At 37.7% G+C, this 25915-nt stretch overlaps 1 protein-coding gene across 1 annotated transcript in view; it reads left to right on the top strand.

The window, feature by feature from the left end:
• Positions 1 to 25915, top strand: part of LOC310903694 (inositol 1,4,5-trisphosphate receptor-interacting protein-like 1) — a 121075-nt gene that overhangs the window by 12451 nt on the left and 82709 nt on the right. The window contains exons 3-4 of the mRNA XM_083847405.1: positions 24094 to 24178; positions 24581 to 24861. The gene's annotated coding sequence lies outside the window, so the exon portion shown is untranslated. The remainder of the gene's footprint in view (positions 1 to 24093; positions 24179 to 24580; positions 24862 to 25915) is intronic.

Here is a 25915-nt window from a genome sequence, read left to right as displayed (position 1 = left end):
TGCTTGTTTGTTTGATCATATTCATTTACTGTTACGATTATTTATGTGGTGCCACAGGCATGCCAGACATTATATAGACAGACAGTAAGACAGGGTCCTGGCCCTAGAAAGCTTGCAACTTGATTTAATATTCCCTCAAAGTCTGGATAAATGTCAACGTATGGCATAACTTTATGTATTCTTGGGGAGGCAGTCAACATAAGCTGCAACTACATTATATGTGTATTAGTTAAAGTTCAGTGTTCTCTTAGTTTTTTGCTCCAGGCTGAGAATAGTAAGTCAATATTTTGTTATCATTGGGAGTACAACCTCAGAAGCAATGCAGTCCTGATTTTAATATTGATTTCTCCATTGTATAAGAATTAACATGCGTCTTGCTCCTTGAATCACAGATCTTATTTCCTGCATATACTTCACAGAAGAGCTTTGGAATAGTAATGAGCAATTTATCATTTTACCTGTTTAAAATGGGGCTGGGCATATGGAAAGCACATAAAATATAGAGATAAATGTTTTCCCCAAATTTTACCATAAATGTATATTGTATGTTAGCTACAGAAATAAGTAATGTTTCTGCTTTGACCCAGAAATTGGCACAATTCAGATGAATTTGTCTGAGTTACCTCAAAACCCGACTTACAAGCAAAAGTGCATTGAATTTTTAATCTATTTATTCGTTTACGAAAAGAATACTGTGATGCAACTCTAATGCGCATTGCTCATGTGACACTGTTTGGTAATATGGCTTGTTTCTCAGACGCTATCAAAATGCAGTATACTGGAGAGGAACAGATTAAGAAAATTCTATCTCCATTTGAGATTGAGTTATTCCCGAAAAGTATTTCATGGTAGGCTGGCATTTAAATCGTTATATAATGATATATATTCCAGAATCCTTTCGTGAAGTATAATAGTACTTACAATGAGACAGTAGTTGTAATACAAATTATCTGATAAGATCGTGTAATTTCTTGGTGCACTCTGTATTAAAAAACATATCTCCCTCTTCTGGTACCCTTTTAGCTCTCCTGTAATGTATCAGTGGTCTAACAGCTTAAAAACTAGACAAAATGGAATTGCTGCCCCCAGAACGTAGTCTGGTTTATTGCAATTTCTCCTCCCATTCCTGCTTCAACATCTAACCTCACAGTGATAAAGGGAGGAAGGGATAGGTGGTAAAAATAAAAAAAGAATTGTGCTAAAATCAACCATTTTTACCCAAATCACATTCTCCCCGGGAGACACCAGCTGAATATTGCATCTGGAGGTAAGTACATTTGGGAGCCTAAGAGGTTCCCAAAGAGAATCCATTTAATGTTTCAGAGACCACAATGAGCTTTACTTAAATTACTTGTCAGAGACGTACATCTGCAGGTTTGATTGTTGAATTTCCCCTTTACAACATAGCATTTTATAAGACACCAAATGGATGCTGATTGTTTATACAGTTCAACATTTCCCTCCAATAATGTGTTGCTACTGTAATTAGTGCTATTCTTTTGATGCATCCAAGTATAATTTTCTGAATATCTCGTTTGTTTTCATTAGGTTGTCATGGAAATCTAGGAAATTATTGACTCGTGATGGATTTCCTTGAAGTTCAGCAGCTATATAAGTAAATGTGAAGCATTCTAGTTAGGATTGCTTCAACTAGACTATACAATGCTACCCTCTAGTTATTTTACAGTACAAGAGCACCTTCCTTTAATTCTTTTTTTTAATTCTTCTTTTTTAATTCTTTTTTTAATTGCAGGTGTAACAGACAAAAATATTGTTAGTAAATCTGAAAAAATTAGTGTGTTTTTTTGTGTGTAGTTTGGCTGTCAGAAAAATATTCGCTCTACTTCAGTGCACCTACTGCTGGAAGGAAAAGGGCTTTCCAAAAGGATTTGTCATTGAATTAGAGTTCAAGTTGTTGAAATTATTTGCTGCTGTGAGTGGACAACATTAATTTGCTGCTTGTCTATCACTGCTGCAAGCAGTCAAAGGAAAAATGCTGAACAAATGCAGTCCTGCTGCTTTGGGAGCTGAACTGAACTGGCTATGTTGCATCCTTTACTCATTTGACTGACATGCATTCAGCTTTCAGATCTGAATCTTTTCAACAATAGCAACAGGAACCAAGATAACGGAGTCAAATCTACCTTATTATCTAGCTATGAAGTTGCTTAGCTTGAAAACACAGTAAAATGTTGACCTAATGAACTACCAGTATGGGTGAGAGTTGTGCAAGCATAGATGTTTTCAGGTGTTTGACATAATTGATATCCAGGCATTTTGGTGTATTACTTTCTCTTGTGATTCATACACTGCAACCTGTGATTGAAATCACCTTATACACTTGGCAAAGGTTCCCCTAACAATAAGGCTGACACTGACTCCTTTTCCTGTTTGTCTCACCTCTCTGGATATACCAACATGGTTCAGCTCCTGTGTGACAAATAACCTAGGGCATAACCCCCATAGTCAGAAAGTGCTCAGTCCTTTACAACCTTTCCGCAAAATTAAATAAATTGTTTTTTCTTCCATTATAAAAGCACAAAAGAATTTAACTGTATATAATGCAATGCATTAATAATGTCAGTGGAATCATCAATAATAGCTTATAGGTAATCCTCTAAAGATTTAAAATTTGGTTCAAAAGTTTACCTGAAGCTTATCCAATCTATGTAAATCTTCTGGGATGCACAGTATTTTATAGGAATTTGCCCAGGTGCATCCTACATCCAGCTGGCCTGAAAGTTGGAGAGGAAAAATCTTTGCTGGATGTTATTTCAGTGCTCAAGCCCCAGAGCTATTGGGAAATATGGATTGCTGCAAAACTACCATGAATGAAATTATGAATAATGGGTGAACATTTTCAAAAAATAAATATTAAGCTTGAATTTCAGATGAGAGGTTGGTGTGCATTGGTTCTCTCAGTTCCAACTGAGAATTAATCTAGTACTTAGTAATGGATTCTTAGAATGGATGGACAGCCTCAGACTTGCGTTTTGATAATTTTTCAAAAATGACAAAGTCTGTTTCTTTCTCCTCATTTTTAATTCCTAATGTAGAGAAATCTGGCCTTGCTGTACTTAAAGCACATGAAAAATATGAGTGGTTTGCATTCATCCATCCTTGATTGTCATTTTGGCATAGGAGGATTGCATGGAAAAGCAGCAATCAGTTCACAAAAAGAATGATCACAAATTATAACAAATGGTCAAAGAAAGAAAGAAGACAGAGATTTGGAATTTGGCCTTTGTTTTTATTTTTCTAATTTTTTTTTTTTTTCATAGCTTGGACATCTGTTAAACTGAAAATCTTGTTTCTTTGTTGTCTTTATACACACATTGCCTCCTGACATATATTAGAATAATATTCACGTAGGTGTGCTAATGGTAGGTCCACAAGCAGGAAATGCAATACATCTGCACAGGCAAAGTTTCCAAGATCACCAGTGTTCACAAATAGATGATAAGTTCAGTGAGGTAAGTTTGGTCTGTGATTTCAGATCTCTCTGAAAAGTCATGTTTTCTGAATGAATGCTACCTAGTCTACTGCAAAATCAATGTAAAAAGAGTACTCCTTGAAGTGTGAAGAACAGAAACTTTGTTCCCAAAGTATATCCAAGCAAAACTTGAGCTTTCAGCTCATGATAACTCAGTGAATGAAGAAAGATCCAAATGTCACTTAATATGGCTATACACAGGAAACAGATTTTTGTTTAATAAACCAAATGATGCAGTGGTATGTTTGGAAAAGTGGTGATGCATTAAGTGTTTTTAAAACCCAGCTGCCACCTCAAAGGAGTGGTAGAGTGAGAATGATGAAGGAGCATAGTCTCAGGACAGCATGGGTACTCTAATGACTCCTTGTTCCTGGAAGAGGTGAGTTTCTCACTTCTCGTTATGCCTCTCTCCCAGTTCCTGGTAACAGTCCTGCCCCCACTTTTTCTCCTTATCTGAGGTTCCCCTTGACCGTTATATGACCTGATCTGTGTCTTCAGTATTAGTGAATTAAAAGAGTCTAATTTGCAGGTATTCCTCACAAACTTTAGCAAGTCAAATTAGCTCACAGAAAGCTCTTGTGGGTGATGGGGGTATGAAGTAGCCAGAGCAGGGAGAGCAAAAGGAAAGGAGGTGGAGGAACTGGTAGCAATGAGTTGTCAAATCGCTTCCCATCCTCTTGTGGGAACTCAAGAAGAGTTTTAGGAAATGTGGATGTGAATTGTAAAGGATGCTGGCATTCACAGCAAAATCACCTCAAGAGGTCCCAGCCACCTCCCAAAGGCAGCAGTTCATTTCTTCTTTCTGTCCCCACTTCCTTCCTTGCACACATTGATCTGGATAGGCTGGACCGATGGGCTGAGGTCAACTCTATGAAGTTCAACAAGGCCAAGTGCCGGGTCCTGCATCTGGGGTGCAACAACCCCAAGCAGCGCTACAGGCTGGGAGATGAGTGGTTGGAAAGCTGCCTGGCCGAGAAGGACCTGGGAATACTGGTTGATAGGCAGCTGAATATGAGCCAGCAATGTGCTCAGGTGGCCAAGAAGGCCAACAGCATCCTGGCTTGTATAAGAAGCAGCGTGGCCAGCAGGTCTAGGGAGGTGATTGTGCCCCTGTACTCGGCTCTGGTGAGGCCGCACCTCGAGTACTGTGTTCAGTTTTGGGCCCCTCGCTACAAGAGGGACATGGAGGTGCTGGAGAGAGTCCAGAGAAGGGCAACAAAGCTGGTGCGGGGTCTGGAGAACAAGTCTTACGAGGAGCGGCTGAGGGAGCTGGGGTTGTTTAGCCTGGAGAAGAGGAGGCTCAGGGGCGACCTTATTGCTCTTTATAGGTACCTTAAAGGAGGCTGTAGCGAGGTGGGGGTTGGTCTATTCTCCCACGTGCCTGGTGACAGGACGAGGGGGAATGGGCGAAAGTTGCGCCAGGGGAGGTTTAGGTTGGATGTTAGGAAGAACTTCTTTACTGAAAGGGTTGTTAGGCATTGGAATGGACTGCCCAGGGAGGTGGTTGAGTCGCCATCCCTGGAGGTCTTTAAGAGACATTTAGATGTAGCCCTTAGTGATATGGTTTAGTGGAGGTCTTGTTAGTGTTAGGGCAGAGGTTGGACTAGATGATCTTGGAGGTCTCTTCCAACCTAGACGATTCTGTGATTCTGTGATTTTGTGATTACAGTCTCCTGTTACTTGGTTTTGCTGCCCTAACTTGTTCTTGTGGCTGTACTGACAATCAAATCACAGAAACTGTAGGGACAGTAGCTCCTCCTCCTCTCTCAACTGAGGGAGAAAATGGTTAAAACGTTTTATCATTCCAGTGATCTAGGCTGCTGGCTTAGCCCACCAGAGGCACAACAGTGCAGTGTCTGGAGAACAGCACACATCTGTGTTTGGAAACGTCTAAAGCTGGTCCCTTACAAAAATTGATCCTACCAATGCAGTTCATCAGGCTGAAAAGCCTGCTAGAGGAGTGGTTTTGTAAAACTTTGATTTATTGTATCTGAAGTGACCAGGACCACCCTCAGTTGAGAAATAACATAAAATCTTCAGAACTAATGTATTGCATGTAAGTGCCCAAACAGTGGCAGAGGCCTGCAGGGCTGCTGCGTGAGGCGATGCGGGGGCTGCCCCATGCCAGCCCCAGCTGGCCCCAATGGCCCCACCGCAGGGTATGGCTGGGCCCCGCAGCCAAGATGGCGGTGCCTCGGGGGCAGTCTGGGGAAGGGACAGCAAACACCGCATGGCAGGGGGCGGTGAGGGGAGCGGTGCGAGGAGCGGCCCTGAGGACATCCAGGGGAGAGGAGGAGGAGGGCGAGGAAGTAGGTGCTCCGGCTGCCAGAGCAGAGATTGTCCTGCAGCCCCTGGAGAGACCATGGTAGAGTAGGGAAGAAGTGTGAGGAAGAAGGAGTGGCAGATTGGATGTAATTTGTAAGTCTAGTTATAAAGAACAGGGCCAAGTTATAGGAAAGAGCCAAGGCAGTTTGCAGGTATAAGGAAGAATACCATGTGCCACCATCACATAGGCTGGCTGTAGAGCCAAACTGCAAAGTCCAGGGAAAATAAGGAGATGAAGTAGTGGGTATAGCCCACTTCTGCTCATACAAATCTGAATTTTGATTGTAAATAGATCTTTCCTATTCATACGCTGAGCTTTTTTCCAGAGCCCTAAAAGGTAAAAAAGAAGGTCCAAATTGGCCAATGCAGAATGTGAGAATATTTCTCCTTGTACCAGATGCTTTGGTTTCTAAAACAGCATCTATTCTTAATAATGATCCTAATGTTTGATGGATAATTCTGTCTTTCTGTCTTTCATTGCAGATGCTTTTCATAGCTCTCTTTTCTTCTACACCTAATGCACTCTTACACTGTCTATTGACCCTAGTAACCCCAATGACATCTGAAAATCATTAGGTCTGAAAATAAAATAGAAAAGATAGAAAATAATGAGACCTTTTGTTACTGGTTTGCTTGTGTTTCTAAAAGATGCTGAATGTCTTTCAAAACTAAGCTTTCTTGACTGTAGTAGCACACAAACACAAATACACACAAAATTACATGCTAATATAACATTACTACTACTAAAATATATGCAATTCTTTCAGTTGTGTGTTCTAGATTTTTTTTTTTTTTTGAAAAAGCTAATGGTTCTACATCAAAGCTTCATGGAAATCAAGGTAATGTTTCTTACTGTGTGTTCTTAAAGAAATAGAAAACCATGGATTACCCAGTTTAACTCACAATAGTGTTTTAAGCATATGTGTTTACAAGTTGGCAGCCCACCTTTTGAAAAAGATTTTAATCTCAGATGAAACAAAACCAGAACAGCAAGAGTAATGAAGTACTGACTGATGGTTAAGTGCCTCAAGACAAAAGTCTAACTAGCAGGCACTCTAGTAGATAAACACATATAAACAAAAAACAAAAACAAGCATATATGTGGAAGGAGCTATATTACTTTGCCGGTGGTTTAATATTCTGCAAAGTGTGGACAGAAGAAAGCCCTGGCTGTGCAAAGTGATCAATAAGAGCTGATTCTTGCATCCACAGAGCTCAAGTGAAATCAGCAGGAAAGAAGCTGGTATCAGTGGATTAAATTGCAAAATCAAATCCTAAAGACTGACTGAGAAATTGAGGCTACTAAAATATTTTGATGCTGTGTTATTTGGCAGGAGAGAAAATAATTAAGGAGTTATAAAGCCCTATGAACTTCATCTCTCCCAGTCCCGCAGTAGAATTTTAATTCTCATGCCAGTGGCAAAAAATAATTTCATGTACACAGATGGAGCTGGGAGTCTCTGAAACCCTCTAAGACCTCTACCTCCAAAGAAAGTGCAACCCAGCTTCTCTCTGGTCTTTCCTTGTTCTCTTTGCTTTCTGTTGTTTACTCTGCTAGTTTGCCTGAAGCTATTTGTTCTAGTTGGTTAGTATTTGTGTTAGAGGATATTGTTTAACACAGATTGTATCTTGTGTTTGCTTTTCAAATCCAAACACTTCACTATTCCTAGTTAAAAATTGTCTGCAGTACCAAAAATTAGACAGTTTATCCTGAAAAATAACCCTTTGATTATGATGGAAATGATATGTGTAGTTTGTGGTGTTTAAACCTGTCAGGAGAGTTCTCAGTATGTTGAATATTTGTCTGTGCTGTCTTTTAAACAATATTAACATATAGGTAAGGCAGTATCTATAGCAAATGGAACACACTATTTCCATTAATATTTTCCAAATACAGCAGTTTTGTCTACTCTAAAGAATATATATATATGCTTTAGAATATATATATATATGTATAAATAAAACATATAGAAACAAGCTTTAAAGGGGTGTTTTACCTGTTCCTTTACCCTGGGGATTTGCAGCCTGTGACTAGTGAGTGAAATGCAGCTGGAGAGTGATTCAGCTGCAGTTTCCTGCACTGCCTGGCCCTGGGGAGATTTCTGGCAGGACTGCGTTCTGGGGGCTGCTGCTGTGCTCAATCCCAAGTGCAGTAAAAAGAGAGCTAACAGGAAGTGAAGGGACAAACCCTACTTGTTTGCTCTGTGATTGAGCTGCATGGCAAACCCTTTTCCAGCCTACATGAAGGAAGTAAAACCATTAGGAACCAACCATCTTTTTCCTCTGAGCTACTTTAAGCCCTCTCTACAAATGTATGGGAGTACAGTGTTGCTGAAGCACATACCTCAGCTTCTACAACCACTGGTGCACTGCTTCAGTGTTAAATCTCTCATAAGTGCAACTTGTAGTGCTACAGGATAGTTTTTATGGTCATGTCAGTTTATTATCATGTCATAAAAGGATTTAAAGTGAACTTTAGCTCCTCCTTTTCACTAGCTATTGTATTAGAGATTTCTTTAAATTTGTCTAAGAGAATAGCAAAGACAGATAACGAAGCTTCAGTGTTCTATGGAAAAAACTTTTAAGAGGTAAATTTATGCCCTCCACCTGCTTTGCTGCCAGAGACATTCCTCACTGATTAAACCGGAGGAAAAGAATGATAACATCTCTAAATAAAAAAAAATAACAAATCTGAAGATTAGTATTTTAACGAAAAGGATTGTCCTGGGATAAACATTTTCCTAAGGAAATGAACACAGGAAGGATGAGATGAGTGAAAGCCTTCTGCTCGCCTGACACGAGCGCAGGGGCTCTGCGGAGGCTGCCTCCCAGCATGGGCACTGCTTGCCCGGGAAGCGGTAGCAGCAGTGCCATGCCCACCAGGGAGGAGGCCAGGCACGGCCTCCACCACGCCAAGGCCACCACCATGCTGAGGCCTCTGGGTGCAGTGTGTGAGCCGAGCAGCAGCTGCTCGGATAAGGATGTTACGTACAGGTTCCCACGTTAGTTTCATCTGTGCATGCTGCCTTGCCGTCTACCCTATTTTTAAGTTCTGTTTTGTGGTGTTGAAGACCCTTTGAGTCTCATCTTAGGATGTAAACTTTTAGCTGACATGTCAAGTTCTTGCTTTCTCTTGCAAAGCTGCTTAAGTTTATATACGTCCTTTGACTCTTCTCCATCTGCTGGTGCACCTGTAAAAATCAGAGGATTATTGCTACTGTAATTGTAAAAGAAAGATCAATTGTGTTAACAAATAGTGGTATTTACAAGAAAGTAAATGGTAAATGAGACATGAAATAGGTGCTGGTTCTCGAGGAATAAGGGAAAATTTCATCACTGATAAATTTCAGCTCACTGGAAAAAAGGATGTTGGAGTAAAACTGACTTAATAACATGGACCAATGACCCACAATGACTCTCATGGCATGGCCAGCTGTGGTGGGCCCTGGAGGAAGGCTTACGCTAGCAGGACCAGTCAGTATAATGCTATTGAAAAAAAGTGGCTGGGTCTACTTTTTTATTCTCTCCAGATTCACATCTCCTGATAAAATTGTGTATCTGAGAAGTACAAGAAATATATTTGTTAAATCAGGAAGAATATTATTTCAGGGAGGGTACTGGAATCAATAAGACTAGTAATTTAGCACTTTATTTTTTTTCTGCTTAAGGATTAGGAAATACTTATTTCTCACAACATGAAAACACTAATTCTCTGATGTGGTTCAATTTAATACTTTTTTTTTTTTTTTTTTTGAGAGAGAGAGAGTTATAAAGACAGCTTGTCTTTTTGAATGTTTGACATTCAAACATTCTAATCCAAGAGATGCACCATAGGAAAAATTTGGTGAAAATTCTAGTGAATTCAGATAGTTTATTTTTGCAGCTTCAAATCATATCACTGTTGAAATGTATTCAACCTTGTCATGTTCTAACATTGAAAAATGCTTCGAAAAAATGACATTGCAAGTATGAAATGTGAATTTTGGATTACTGAGTATTAAGTCATGTGGACTTCAGGTTACAATTTGATCAGCATAAAGCTATGAAGGGCAAGGGTTGCAGAATATCATAGAAATCTGGTAAGTACAGTATTTGTTGATGTACTTCCATACTTTGTTAATGAAATTGGGTAACATTCCCTATGTATCTTTATATATGTATCATGTAGAAGGTATTTAAACATCTATCTTTTAGCTATGACTTTTTTTTTTGCCATAGAATAGTTTTGGAAAAATCAGTTTTGCATAAAGCAAAATCTAATTGTGTGATGAAGAGACTGTCCAGAATTCAAACTTCTGTGTTGTTTCAAAAAGTGCTGCTAAGTTTAGGTCCCTCTCAAATTATCATTTTCAGTTTTCTCAGCAACCTTTTCTCAGCCTATACTTTGAAGGGGGGCCTTTGAAATACAAGGTGAGAAGCTTATAGTGTGGAATAGAAAGTCTATTAAAAAGTAGGAATCGCTGCACATATTAAGAGAGTTACTGTTATGAGGCTTGTGGATGCAGGAAAGCATTCAGACAGTGGATGAACTACAATCAGGGGGTACTACAACTGTTTAAGATTCTTCTGCCAGCATTCCTCAGAAAATAAAGCAAAGCATTTCTATTCAAGTAGTTTGTTAATCTACAGAAGTATAACTTTTTTAGTCAGTGCAGGACAAGAACCCATTCTAAGACCAACTCCTTTCATTTCAGACTAGTATTATCTCTGTAATTTATCAGCTATAATGCCATAGTTACCATATGATACCTGGACTATGACTACTCAGCTGGAGATTTGCATTAGAGTTAAAATTAAAAAAAAAAGTGAAACTTACCTGATAAGTCACTGCTTTCAGCTCTTTTTCAAAAGGAAAGATTTTTAGGAAAAAATAAAATACAAATTTTAGCAGACAATAAGTGGACTTTGGGTTTGAGTTGCTTCTTTGATTTACTTTAGTTTCCCATGACATGATATAAACAACAGTACGACATAAAGACAATTTGTTTTAGCATGCTACACTACTTTAAATACCAGTCAAATTTAAACCTTTATTTTGTATGAAATATAGTTGAGGCCATATTCTCTCTGCAAACAAATTTGGAAACACCTTATAATCAGGGTACTCGTACTCATAGTTTACTAGAAGTTGTGGAGAGTCTTATGTCATGAAAGAATTCAACTTATTGTGGAAAATTCTGCTCAGTGAAATAATTAAAAGGATCTTAGTATGCTTGTTTCCGTCATTAGAAATTTCATGAATAAAATTCAATTTTCATACCTTCGTATGGTTATAAATGTTTTCTCTTGCATAGCCTGGCATATTTCACTTCTTAGAGGTATTTTTTTCTAACAAGGACAGAAGACTATTTTAGAAGAATGGTATTCAAAGACTGCTTATAGTGTATTTTTGTGTTAATTTTGGATGTCGTGCTACATTAGATATTTTGTTGGAAAATGTTATTTAGCTTTTCACCATCTTTATTCCGTCAAGGAAGAAGAAGCTAGGAAAATTGCCTGTTTTTGTTAAGCAGAAAGAAAGGATGTCCCAGAACTTTGTGCATTTATCATCTGATCATGTGCAAACCTTGTTCAGTGCAGGGATAAACAGAGTCACGTTAAATTTGCTGTGAGCTTGAGCCTCTGACAGTGTTCATTTTATCAACAAAGACAAATGAAGGAGCAGAAATTGTAGCACGGCCTCTACTATTTCATCATTGTCAGCCTTAAATACAGTCATTCACTGCTGATAGTTTTTTTTCTTTCCTTCTCCCTCTAATACTAAGCTGTCAGAATCCCTCTTGATATGGTCCAGAGCCCCAGTAGCAGTGATTACAAAAGAAGGAATTAAATTAGCTTTTTAATCTCTCAATTGATAAATATCCTATTTACAAAGAAAAATCTCTGAAATTTTCTCTTTCTTAGTGTAGATGTCATTTTCTTAAAAAAAAAAAAGAAGTAGGATGATTTGATATTAAGTATGTATAGGTACTGGTGATTAAAGTCATCACACATTCTTTTAAAAGACAGTGAATACTGAAGAACTGTGGAAACTGTTCTTCCATTATGTGTTTATTTTATGTAGAGAATTTTACATGCAAGACCATACGTAAAGCTAACACAAATTTAGAAAATGCCAATATTCTGATTCATTTGACTGATAAAGCATTGCATTAATAGGTCAATCTATTTACTCCAAAGAGTTATGTCAGGTGAGTAACAGCTCCTCAGCATAAAAGGTCATAATCTGATCCCAAGTTCAAGTGATTGAAATCTTTTTTAAATTTTCAAAGATTTCCCATAGAAGAGTATATATATATGAATCTGTCATTTACTAATAGGAAATGTTGATTGAAATTTTCATCAAGGATGAAAAATACATAGCTTGCCAGATCAGCCTATATTTGCATGATCCAAAAAGGTATTAAATTTTGCTATTAGTTGCATTTAGAAGATTTGGTTAGGTTATGTTTGAAATGAGACAAATTAAATTAGGCAAGGCAGATTCAAAAATGGCTGTCTCTATCTTACTCTTTCAATGACTGGCCATCAATTGTTCTTGTCTTATACTAGATAACTAGTACAGAATCCAAGGAGAAAGATGTATTTAAAAAACAAAAACACCCCAAACCAAATGGCAACAACAAAACAACTTAGAACAGTGTAAAATATGAAAAGCAGAATAAGATGGGTTTGAAAGCTCCCATGCTCTGCAAACATGAAGCAAAGAGCAAAGGTCAAACGATAATCCACAGGAAAGACTACAGAAGCTACTACGTCCCAAAAATTTTAACTAAGCAATTCAAAATTGTAATACAATATAATCTAATTAGTCATAACAACGAAAAATGTTTGGAAGACTTTTTATTCACAAACTGAAGGATGTTGCAGTAAAATAAGTACTCACAAATGGCTTATTTATTTCTTCTCATGTTCTGTTTCACTCTATAAAAATACCAGTGGTTCTTTTAGGTGCTATTTTTTAGCAAATTTTAAAAATCTTGTCATGTTGTTTCATGTCATACTCCAGCAATAAGATCAAGCACAGTTCTTCAGATAGCATAAGAGTCCTGCCAAACTTTGCTGAACCTGTTTCAGGAAAAACAGCAGCTGAAGTTACTGTAACTTTGCTTTAAGGATTTGCAGAGATGAGCAAATTAGTGGTGACATTCACCTTTTGTGTAGAAGGCTTAAAAGGCTGCACACCTCATAAATCCTTTTAAAGTCTCATTCAGAGAACTTAAGCAGGATTTAAGTGATGCCTGGGTCTTGTGCAGGCCATGAGCACTGGTATGAATGACCTGACTTTAATGACCTGAATGTCAATAGAGTTAGACTAGTATGAAGAACCCTGTGTGTTATTTAAATGTGTTATTTTGCTGTGCATCTGTACTGAGATAAACAGATTCCCCCTCCACAGGATATAACAGCTATACAAAAAGATTTAAAGGGTAATTATAACATCAGAAGGCTCTTCAGATTTGGGATTTCATTATTAACTCAGAGAACAACTGACTTTGAGTGTGAATGTAATTTACATTTTCAATAGTCTTTACGATTTTTCCTCTTTTAAAAATTGATGTTCTTGCATGCTTTTTGTGTGTTATCATAACCTCTTATTAAGACTTCAGACCAGCAACAGCCTCACATCAAAAAGCCAGATCCTCAGCTTTTGAAAGTACTTAATTTAATTGAGAATTTTACTGATTGATGACAGCCTCACGTTTCCAGAGGAGCAATATTAGAGGATACAAGTGTGTATACACTCATGCAAAGCAATATTGTTAAAGAAGCAAAGTAGAAACAACAAATACCATAGGTCTTACAAACAGTAACATAAAACACATTAATTTACTAGACCGCTAAATCCAACCTAATATTCCCTTAATAGTGGCAGAGAATTATGTCCAATACTGTGCTAGCCGTTACTAGAATGGGAAGATATTCTCTTAATCTTTCTGTGGAGGTTTAGCAGGCAAGCCTAGAGGAATAATGGATGAAAGGATGGGTGTCAAACTGAATATGGAATCAAAGATATGGCTTCTTCCAAAAGGAATAATGAAGTGCTTCAAGATGCAAGTCTGTCAGGTTTAGTTGAAATGTAAGGGGACAGATCTGTGTTTTCTTATCTGGGATTGGCTAATGAAAGTCTTTTTTTTTTTTTTAATTTTCGTTTGTTTGTTTGTTTGTTTCCATTTTATTAGTCCAGGGACTTCTCTATAACATGCTTGTTTCTGTGGAATCATTATCCTGATAGAACTACCAGTAGAATACATGAAACAGTTTGGCTAATTGAAATGTTCTGAAAATAAGGATAGTTTGTTTTATGTGCTAACTTCAACTTGTCTGTCTAGACTCATTTGAGTTATGAGCATACAAATGATGAAGATACATTAAAATTTTTGATCCAGTTTACATGTTTCTTTATAATGAAGGCTAAAAGGAATATATTCTTGAGGGGTGAAATCTTTTCTGAATGAGCAAGTCTCAAAAGAATTGTTTGGTGTTATTGTGTCTTCTGGGTTATTAAAATTGACTAAGTAGAGAACAGTGATATCCTTTGTCTCAAATTTGTATAACAGCAGAAAGAGAGCATATGTATATGTGTATATGGAGAGACTGAGTCACTCACAGTGCTATACACAATTAGGAAGGATGTTAGGACCCAAATTCATAGAAGGTATTTGGAGGAAGAAGGCAGTTGTCAGAATTATAAGACACTTACCCCTTTTTGGCAATGAGGGAACAAATAAGGTGCAAAAGGTAAAAGGAAAATGTGGTGAAAGATCACCAGACAGTATTTAAAGAGGTATTTCAGCACCTGAGGTTGTAACCAGGCTGTTTTCCTTTCAAGTGAAAGAGATGCACTATCACATGTCAATGTTAGTATACATTGTATATCATATATAGCATCACAATAAATATGTCCAACATAGCCCGATTTGACACTTCAAAATATTACACTTCAGCTGAAAAAATTGCAAAACAAATTGGTTTTCTTTAAATGACTGTTGTGTTTAACACAGTTTTCTTCCCCACAAATGCGATTTATAAGATTTTTTCTATATATATTAGTCTTGTTACCTGTAAAATTGATGTGTGTCCTATGGTGCTATAAATAGGCAAAGAAGCAGAGTTTTGTAGCACAGCTATTATGAGGAGACAACATGACAAAGAAATGAAGTGTCAGAAAAATGCAATTTTGATTTAGAGACATCCGTCTGACTTTATGTTGCATCTGGGGAGCTAGAAAGAGTACCGTGAATCGAAGATGTTTCTAAACTGCAAATTTACATCCATGTTTTATATCTCATAAATTTGTAGGGATTTTGGCATGTCAGTGATTGATAAGGAAGATAAATTTTCTTTGTCTGGAAAAAAAATCAAAACCACAGCATTGCACAGTATAAAAGGGAATGATGTTACATCGTGTGAGGAATAAAATCCAGTTGGCTATGTACTTTCATAAAAATAACTGTTCTTCTCCCTGTCCCTGGTCACATAAAATGCCATCCATATTACATTGCCATTGATTCTGCTTATGTGATTTTTTTTTTTTTTTCCCAAGGCAAAGAGCCTGCAATGTTGGTGTCTATTGATCTCCTTGCTGGAGGCCCACAATCACAGCATTCCAGAGAAGTTTTTTTGATATGTAGCTCTACTGGATGCTGAGCATCATCAACACCCCTAAACCCTTACAGAAGGTTCTGGGAGACTGAGAACTTCTATCACATTTTAAATAAAAGTGCAAGACTTTACACTGAAACACCTAGAGAGTGTCCATGCAGTGTAACTGAGTTTGTGACAAAGAGAATACTGCACAATGAAGAGGTGAAAGCATCCTAACAAATACCTTTTTTTTTCTTTCTTTTTTAGAGCATATTCAGAAGATGTAAACCCCAGATTTTCCCAAGTTATTTTGAGTAGGTGGTCTCTTTGATTCCTTGACCCATATAACAACAACAGAAGCCAAAAAAAGAATAATTCCATCATTTAGGCGTCTCTCAGTCAGGCCCCCTGCGTTTGAACTGTGCTGTAACACAGGATCCAGATGTACAGAAAGAAACCTGGCTTAAGTCCTTCTTCCAATTTTCTGAAACCCACCTCTTCTTGAGCATACACAATCACCGTAAATTACCCCACAGAAACATTCATGTGCAAGTAATCTGTCATACTTCCTCATATCCCAACAATTTCTTTATCCAGGATGAGATGATGAAAACATTTTCCTCACCATTAAGTTGAAGAAAACTTGATGAGTATGCCATCATTTTAATGTGACTGGTTTTTGGTGAATAGGGTGTAATAGACAACACATCACAGAATCACAGACTTGTAGGGGTTGGAAGGGACCTCAAAAGATCATCGGGTCCAACCCCCCTGCCAAAGCAGGCTCCTTAGAGCAGGCTGCCCAGGTAGGCTTTCAGACGGGCCTTGAATATCTCCAGAGAAGGAAACTCCACAACCTCCCTGGGCAGCCTGTTCCAGTGCTCCGTCACCCTTACCGTGAAGAAGTTCTTTCTCATGTTGGTGCGGAACTTCCCATGATCCATCTTGTGGCCATTACCCCTTGTCCTGTCCCCACAAACCACTGAAAAGAGGTTGGCCGAATCCCTCTGTCTCCCACACCTCAGGTATTTATACACATTGATGAGATCCCCTCTCAGTCTTCTCTTCTCCAGGCTGAACAGACCCAGGTCTCTCAGCCTTTCTTCATAGGGAAGATGCTTCAGGCCCCTATCATCTTTGTGGCCCTCTGCTGGACTCTCCAGGAGATCCCTGTCTTTTTTGTACCAGGGAGCCCAGAACTGGACAGAGTACTCCAGGTGAGGCCTGACCAGGGCAGAGTAGAGGAGGAGGATCACCTCCCTTGACCTGCTGGCCACGCTCCTTTTAATGCATGCCAGGATCCCATTGGCCCTCTTGGCCACGAGGGCACACTGCTGGCTCATGGTCAACCTGTCATCCACCAGGACCCCCAGGCCCTTCTCCTCAGAGCTCCTCTCCAGCAGGTCGTCCCCCAGCAAAAAAGAAGTAAAATAAAGAAAAAATAAAGAAGTAAAGATTTATACTCACAGATGCACACAGTGATAGTCAAGTTAATTGTAGACTCAAATATTGCACACTTCCTTGTTCTCTGTGCAAGTCTTGCAAATGTAGTTAATTTCAAATGCTGTAATGTTGCAGCTTATGTGTCACTTGTGTCTTAGAGCTTTCAAGGAGTTTACCAGTGTGGGATGAATAGCAAATAGTTTTTGCTTTTAAAATAAATATATGCAAGGTAGTATTTTCACTTCATATTTTTTCTTCTGGAAGTAAATTCTCAAATACAAATTAAAAACAACTATTAAATGAGAGCTATGTAAGAGCCCCACATTTAGTTGTTCTTTGAGAAGAAAAAATACATAAAACATTAATTGCTTGCAGCTAAAATGTCTGTGTTCCTGGCTCTGCATGAAAGAATGCTGTTGAAAGTAGGTCCTTTATTTGACTTTGGCTTAAAACAGGACTTGTGTGGGCTAAAAAAAATTTATTTCATTGCAAATACAGGAGTAGTTCTTTAGCTGGCATAAATTGTCATAGGTCCCCAGCTGTCAATAGAGCTACAACTACTTAAACCAGCTGACCTATACAGTGTATTGTAAAAGCCAGGGAATTTTTTACCTCATCACGCACTCTCTGTTACCGATCCCTGATTAATCTAGTTCTTACAGTTTTTCAGCATGATTTTTGTTTGTATGTTTTAATGTAGATGTCTAGCAGAAACATTAAAAGAATTTCAGGGAAAATTTGTAAGTCTGAGGGAAAATGGAACTTTTCTTCTCATTGAGATACTACTTGATTTGCTGTAATATGACTGTCTTCCTGGAGAGGATCTTCAGGGATTGTCTTCCCTAGGTCAGAGGAGAGGTTATCTTCACCTCCCAGTCATGAGCAGCAAGGAGAAAAAGGGAGGAGGTAGAAGAGAGGGGAAAAAATACTCAGAAGAAGAGGCATGAGAGTAAGGATGTGAAACTGAGCTTGAGGAATTAGTCAGGAAAGGGAATTGGAGGCAGAAACAAAATTGTTGTGCAATGTACATGATGCTAAGTTGTTAAACGGGAGTGGAAGTAAGGACAAGGGACTGGAAGGCATCAATGAAGTAAATTCAGAAGGCTTCCTGAAGATAGATAGTAATAGTAGTAGTAACAGCAGTAGATGTTTTGGGGTGTGTGAAATTCAGATTACTTGGTGAGGAGAGAAAAGGGGTGTCCTAGTTTCAGTTAGGACAGAGTTAAGACAGAAACATACAGGACAGAGGGAAGGAAAATTTAGGAATATAATAAGAAGAAAACCACTAAAGGGGACATGCAGGAACAAAGCATTCTAAAGTGAAAAACAAAAGAAGCTACATACCAAAGAGGAGGTGATGGACAGAGATAGAGCATTTCTTCTGTTTCTTGAGATGCTGCCTTTATTCTACATGGAGTTAAATAATTGCAGCATAATATAGAGTTATACCCTGGTGTATAGATGTAGCAAACCCTGAGAAGAGCATGTTGTGGAATTGTTTTTACACAACTTTAATATAGCGGCAATTTAGGATTTATTTTATACTTTTATGATAAATAACAAGTGTAGATTGTATCGTTTTTGCAGGGTCCTTAGGGAGGGTTCTAAATCCAGTTGCATGCTTCCAAAATTCCCCTTAGAGTGAATTACTCACTCTACTCTCTTGTCAGCTTTTGTCCACAGAAAAGCTTGTTCCTCAAGGAGTCAGCCCTGAGATGCACTTCCCCTCAGGGGTACCCTGAGAGGCATCCTGGCTCAAGGGGAGATTGAGGGTGCAGTCCACTGTGGTCCCTGGAAAGCTCAAAGGGCTTAGGACTACTTAGTTGCTACTAAGCAACTAGTTGCTTAGGACTACCATTCATAGGACTGTGAGACAACTGTTCATACTTTTCCATCCTGGCTACTGTTCAGATAAGGCAATTTTGGTATTTTTCATCAATTCTGCTATTCCCATACCTTCCAGAATGTACAGTTGTGGTACTCCCCAGATCAGGCTACTGTCCAGGCTGCAGGTTTGGAGATGCAATCAGGGAGTGCCTGCTCATACTCACCTGTTATGGACATTGTCCATTGACAATGGAGGACTGATATAACATTAATCAATCTTGAACCATAGCTGACTTGGGGGAAAGGCTACCCCACCACAGAGATCAAGGGTTACAGCCTGCTGTGATCCCTGGAGAGCTCAAATTGGCTTTTCTTCAGTTGCTACAAGTTCAGGTCATTGGCTCATAGTCAAACTCAGGTTCCTTACCATGTTCTGGAACTCTGATGTGCAAGAAGCAGTCCCATCAAGGCCTACTGTGGTTTATAAGCCTGAGCAAGACTTAGATCAAGTGCGGGAGTATAGTGAACCCATCACAGAGCCAATGGTTGGTTTTAATGAGAAAGTTATGATTTGTAGGGATATCCAAATTTCTGTGAAACATCCCTGTACAGCCCTACCATATGCCATAGCAGTGTCATCCATGAACTTCCAATCACTTAAGCTGTAGGATTTAAAAAGCGTAGCCAGACTGTCAAAGTGGTTTCTTACAAACTTACAGGAATGGAAATCCGTCTGATTTGAAGGTGTGATTAAGTGAAGTGTTTGCAGTCACAGAAAATTGCTCTAGACCAAAACCTAGTTTAGGTCAAAACAGCATGAAATGTGGTTCCACCAGTGTAAATTTCCTTGTAAAGCACAGGTTCACAGACTTGTTTTATCAACAGAGGTGGAGCCAAAACTATTATAAAAAAGTCTCTGTGTGTGTGAATGTTAGGTATAAACCAGTTCACTAAGTGTCTGTGGTAAGCATATCTTTATGTTGTCTTATGTTATGACCAAATCAACAAAGTTACTCATCTGTTCATCTTTTAGCTGTTTTTTTTTTGTTATTATTTTTTTTTCTTCTTAATTCAAGCCATTAGGGTAGTTACATGATATGACACAACTGTGTTTTCACTCCCATTTATAGGTAAAAAACACTGCTCACTTAAAGACCAGGGAGAAAAAAAATAGAAAAAAAAAATGCAATTATTTGTACATTTATGAAATGGAAAGTATTTGCAAGAACATTTTCAGATGATACTTTATTTTCCTTCTGCATTCTTCCATTTACATTGAGAAAGATTTGAATTTCACGTCCTTGGAAATCTGGTTTCTGGATTTGCAAGAATAGAAAAGTAACATTGTTTGGATTAGTAAAATTTCTTGAGCATAATAAAAAAGAAAAGTTAACTTCAGAATAAACCTGAAAGCAAGAAAGTTTAGCAGATGCCTTCCTAACTAATTCCTATTCTTAAGAATTCCTATTATGCAGAATTATTTTTTTCTGCTTTATTTATTTCACCAGGAAATATTTCTGCTTTAAAGAGGGCAGCACTCTCTTCAAATGACTTCAGCTTTTACCTAATGATCCAATAACTTAGTGATTGTTTAATGTGTGCATATTGTGTTTCAGTGGGAAGTTGCCAAGACTTTTATTGAGTGGTAATATTTTCCTCTTGCTGGTTTTGGATTTCTCTGAGGATCAGCAGTTAACACAGCATTTTCTGTTACAATTAAATTGAAGTGCCAGATATTTGTATTTCCTTCATTCAATTTTTTAAATTGGGTAATTCCTTAAAAGGCTATCTTAGTATAGTAAATGCACTACCTCTGTGAATGAAGTATGCTAAATGATACATGGATTTTTGCCATTAGGGCTTTGTACAAAAAACTTCTTACATCAAGTTTACATCCTAGCAGAAGTAATCCTAAATAGTAAGTTACAGAACAAACTAGTCTGCTGTTCACAAGTGCTAGGCTTGCTTACATACACAGAAATATCCATACACCAAAAATAACAGAAATATTTAGAAAATCCTTAAATTTAGATGACTGATCTTAAGTAACTATGAACTGGTCTGTGTTGTAGTTTGGTAAGCAGAATTATGTAGGTTTATACTGAAGATATCAGCTAGGGGGCTGTGAAAGTGATCAGTTTTAGTTTTCATTAATTCTTCTTCCACCTCTGAACCACAGTAATGGCAAGAGAATTTTGATTGCAGTATTTTTATACTCTAGTGCTAGTGACAGATTTTGAATGATTTGAGTAGGTGATTGTGACTTGATGGGGTCTGTTAAAAAAAGTTGTTGAAACATTGCAAACCTATATGGCTTAGGCTAAATTGCATTTTGTTATTAGCTTGTTTGTTTGCGGATTGTCTTCAGTCTTCAAGATTTGTTTCTCTGATGATGTAAAGAAGTATAGACTGCTACCCTCACCTTCATGGATTATGTCCTAGTTATATTGTACAGACCTTTTTTTTGAAATCAAGCATAAAACCCACCACAACTCTCCAGGTAGTTCAGAGCACTTGATTGCCAAAAACATAAAATTTCTGCAGAATGAAATATGTCACTGAGGACCTTTTCTATGTGAAACATGAAATTATAATTGAAAAAAAATCTAAGGTAATATTTTTTGATGTGGTTTCACCTCCCTGTGTATGGTTGTCCATAGAAAGAAAAATATTTAATAGATTAAATGCAAAAGACAGACAAAATATTTAAAACTTCTGCTTTTGATATGCCTTTAAAAGCACCACTGAGTGGGCTAGCAATTTACACACTAACACCTGGAGTCTTAGCACAGTCATCCAGTAGAGCTTATCAACAGATTCACAGAGAGCTAAAACCTAGAGAATAAAAAGCTCAGATGCAGTAAAGTACTACTGGATCAAAATAGAAAATAATCTGTAATCCTTGATAGTAAACCCTCTAATGCATGCTAAATGCTTTCCTAATTTTACTATAAAGGAGCTTGTTTTGGGACTGTTATCAAATTCTGACAGACTCTGATCTTTGATTTACTGTAATATTTTTAAGGCAATATAGATAGTATTTTATTATTAGGTTTAAATAGTGTATTTATGCACTGTTTCTTTTGGACCCCTGTGGAGCTTGTAGAGCAATTGTGTCAGATGCAATAGAGATGACCAGTAACAGACAGTCTTTAAGCCAATATTTTGTAATCTAAGTAGACAAGAAATAGTGGAACCAGAGAGAAGAGATAGTGAAATCTTATCCCAAGGCAGCAAGGATCATAGCCAAATAATCACTCAGGTTTCTTCCACATCTGTCACTGGATTGCTGGATTGGTAGGCCATATCACTCTTGAGGGATGATTCTTTGTTATAGTACATCCTGTTGTGCTTTGATACTTGTAGTCACATCTATAAAAACCTAGGTGCTGGGTGGAAATTTCAGTCTACTGTTGATTGGAAATTTAAGAAATATTGGAAGTAATTGACATCTCTTACTTTAAAACATGGTCACTTGTCTTGGATTATTTTTTTTTTTTGTGGGACTTGGTTTTGTCTTTCTTAGAAGAGGATGTAGTATTTGTAAATAATGCCTTGAATAAATTGCTTCTAGGCACATGGAATCAATGTGGTTGTTTACCACGCAAAAATTTCATTGCTGAGGAAAAGAGTGCTACATTTAAGACTGAAAATATGAAAAGGACGTAATTTTCATTTGTCTGCTAGTACAAGAATATTTCCTACTGATTACTTAATTATGGATTGACTAGATCAGTCTAAAATGCTTTTATTGCCTAAGCACTTCAGTTTTGAAGATGAGAAAATCCGTTGGCAGTCTTGACAGAAAGAGGAAACATGCAGAGCAGAAGCATTGCTTGCTCCTCGTTCATCCAAGGTGACCAATTAAAGCATCCTATTTAGCATACTGAAACTAAGGAGTCAAGCTTTTTAATTTGTTAATGTTGCTATTAATTATGTATCAAGCATTGACAGTGTATTAAATTGTGTATAGGATGCAAAGGACAGACAAGATTCCTTCTGTAAGAGCCCGCAGTTTTAACTGTGGTAATCATGCAGACCCCACCAGTACATGTGAGCAGCCCCAGAGGAAGGTCCACCTTAAGAGCAGTCTGGGAACTTCATTTGTTTTATTTATTTAGAGGCTATTCTGGTGACACAGAATTTGCAAGAGTACACAGGATGATTGATAGTGTTGAAACCTGGGTATGTAACCTTACAAGGTTCTATGAGCTATGCGTTAGAGCTGATATGCAAAGGTGTCTGAAGGGAGGAGAGAAGCAAAGGAGATTTTTCCCTCAATTAGACAGAATCCATTATAAATTCACAGCTTCTAGACTAAACTATGACCCATATTGCTTTTTTTATGTGACAATATTTACATAAAGGAGCCAGGAGGCTCTCCTTTCTGTAGGAGACTACAGCAATATTTGAGGCTTCTAGCTGATCTTTCTTCAGTGTATTCTTGCACAGCAACTGCAGTTATTTCCTGTGATTGCCATGGGTACTTTCAATAACGGGTACCAAAAATAAAAGTTTGACATAGTGATATTTCCCTAACTGGTACCTGTAAACACTCATATGCATATATATATTTGCAGAGAAGATTTCTAAGCCGTGTGCATATGTGAATTAAATAAATGTATTTCTGGAAACAAGAAAAATAGTGTATTCTGAATTTCACTAAAGAAACGTCTAAATTCTTAAGCATAGACTATTAATTCTGATCAATCATATGCCTATGGTGTGAGACAATATTCACATTGGCAGATGTGGCCTTTTTGATACATAAGTATTATATTCAAGTAAAACATTTGAACTACAAGAATATCATACATTAAAATCTGTGTAAAAGTTACCATTCTGCACTTTACACCACCAAATTTAGTAAAAACTTACTTGGGTGTATATATTTTATATGTTTCTGTTTTAGTTCAAGTGTTGGAAGTGACAATAGATCATTTTATTTTTAATTATATTCATCCTTCTAAATTCTTTTCAGCATTATATATCAACATGTGAGCAAAGTATACTGAATAATAGCATATGAAATGGTGTTACTCTAGATTACAGCATGGAAAAAAATGGGAAATGACTTCTGAATAAACGAGAGCTGAGAGAATGTTAGATTCAAAATAAACAATCTACACTTCAGTACAAAGCCATATTGATTGTAATATGTTACTAATTTTTTCACTTGCTGAAGATTTCTCCTTCTCACAGAAATTCAGCAGATTAGTAGCTGAAAGAAGCCGCATAAGTACTGTATATACTGGTTATAGGAGGAAATATACATAAATGACGATGAAGAACCAAGGGCCTGAATGACTGCTTGGTTTTAATTGGTCTGTTTAAATCATATTAAGCAGATTGGACCCAAGTAAAGGAAACAGTTCCATTAATTTAGGTCAAAGCCTAATGAATTTTTGTTTTTACAGCACCAAGCAGTATCAGACCAACAGGTAGTCACAATAATGTTTGATGCATGATGGAGAGTACCACAGGATTTACAACTGTTACCAGGTAAAAATAGTAACGTATCCTTTATTTACTGAAATTATTTCTGGGATTCTTACTTCCAGGCATAAATCATAAAATCATGGAAACATAGAATGATTTGGGTTGGGAGGGACTCCAAAGATCATGTAATCATAGAACCATAGAATGGTTTGGGTTGGAAAGGACCCTTAACGATCATCTTGTTCCAACACCCCTGCCATGGGCAGGGACACCTCCCACTAGAGGGGGTTGCTGGGATGGGGCATCCACAGCTTCTCTGGGCAACCTGTTCCAATGCTGCACCACCCTCATCACGAATAATTTCTTCCTAATATCGAATCTAAACCTACCTTGTTTTAGTTTAAAACCATTACCCCTTGTCCTATTGCTACACTCCCTGATAGTCTCTCCCCATTTTTCTTGTAGGCCCCCTTTAAGTACTGAAAGGCCAGTATAAGGTCTTCGTTCCGCTCTCTAGACCGATCTTCAACTTCCTCAGCCTCAGCCTGTCTTTGTAGACGTGCTCCAGCTCCCTGACCATCTTTGTGGCCATCCTTTGGACCCATTTTTACAAATCTGTGTCTTTCTCATGCTGGGGGCCCCAGAGCTGAACTCAGTACTCCAGGTGGGGTCTCTCAAGAGCAGAGTAGAGGGGAGAATGAAGGTGAAGTCTGGAACAAAGAGCTTTCAATAGAGAAAAAGAGAAGGTAAGTACACTGTGGAGCATATGGGGGATCTATAAATGATTCTTTAACAATCCCTTTAGTCACTTCAGACTTTCCATTTCCTAAAGGAAAAGTAGTGAGATACTGTGACAGGGGAATAAGGTGGAGAGGCAGGTTAGCTCTTTTTACCAACATTTTCATTTCTCAGTAGTGAAGTCTAGATAGGAAATCTTTCTTTTGGGTTGAAAAGTCAAGATCCTTCTTCTCAAAAATGCTAAATTTACCTTTTCTTAGAGTGTACTATAAATGTTACCAGCCTTATTTTAAAGCTCAGTAACCTAGATGTGGGATAACCAATTTCTGCACCCGGGGAGAGAGCCATACGGTTAGGGTCAGTGACTTTTTTCACGAATAAGCTGTTAAGTATCCAATTGTAATTATAAAGTTTTGATGACGGTTCATCTCTCCTATTACGGGGCTAACAAGGGGCAGAGATCCACCAAATAAAGAAAAAAAAATTCAATAATTTATGTAAGGTGAGATGCTCATATACCATGAATGAATTAGGAAGCTTATATGTTTCTTAAGTCATTCTCCATGAAATGCGTATAAGGTGGTTATAACCCCTTCCCAGAAGCTGCAAAATGAGTGGTGGATTCAGTGGAAAATACAAAATGAAAATATGAAATTAAAGCCTAATAATGCATGTGCACAAGGAAGGTGAATTAAAGTTACGCTGGTATCTCACAATTTTTGACTCCTTAACTCTAACATCCAGTTTTTCAGGTCCCATTCATGTTAGCTCAACTGTATAAGTATTCCACACCTTTGTTTATATACAAATTTAATGAATTTTTAGATACTTTTTTTTTTCTTTTCCTGGCAAATGTTTAGAAAAAGAAAGAAAGTAAATCCCAAGAATCTCATTTCATTATTGCACATTTTTTTCTGCCATATATCAACAGTTACGTCACAAGAGAATACTGTGAAAATAAACATTTAAAAGGGTTACATATAAAGTGCAAAATGTCTTTTGAAAAATTCTGTAACATGATTTTGTGTCTGATTTAAGACATGCGAGTGCCTTCTTTTCTCA

Source organism: Anser anser (assembly GCF_964211835.1).
Source record: "Anser anser genome assembly, chromosome: 1".
Classification (NCBI taxonomy): Eukaryota; Metazoa; Chordata; class Aves; order Anseriformes; family Anatidae; genus Anser; species Anser anser.
The sequence above is the reverse complement of the archived record's forward strand: the minus strand, read 5'-3'. Positions and strand labels throughout refer to the sequence as shown.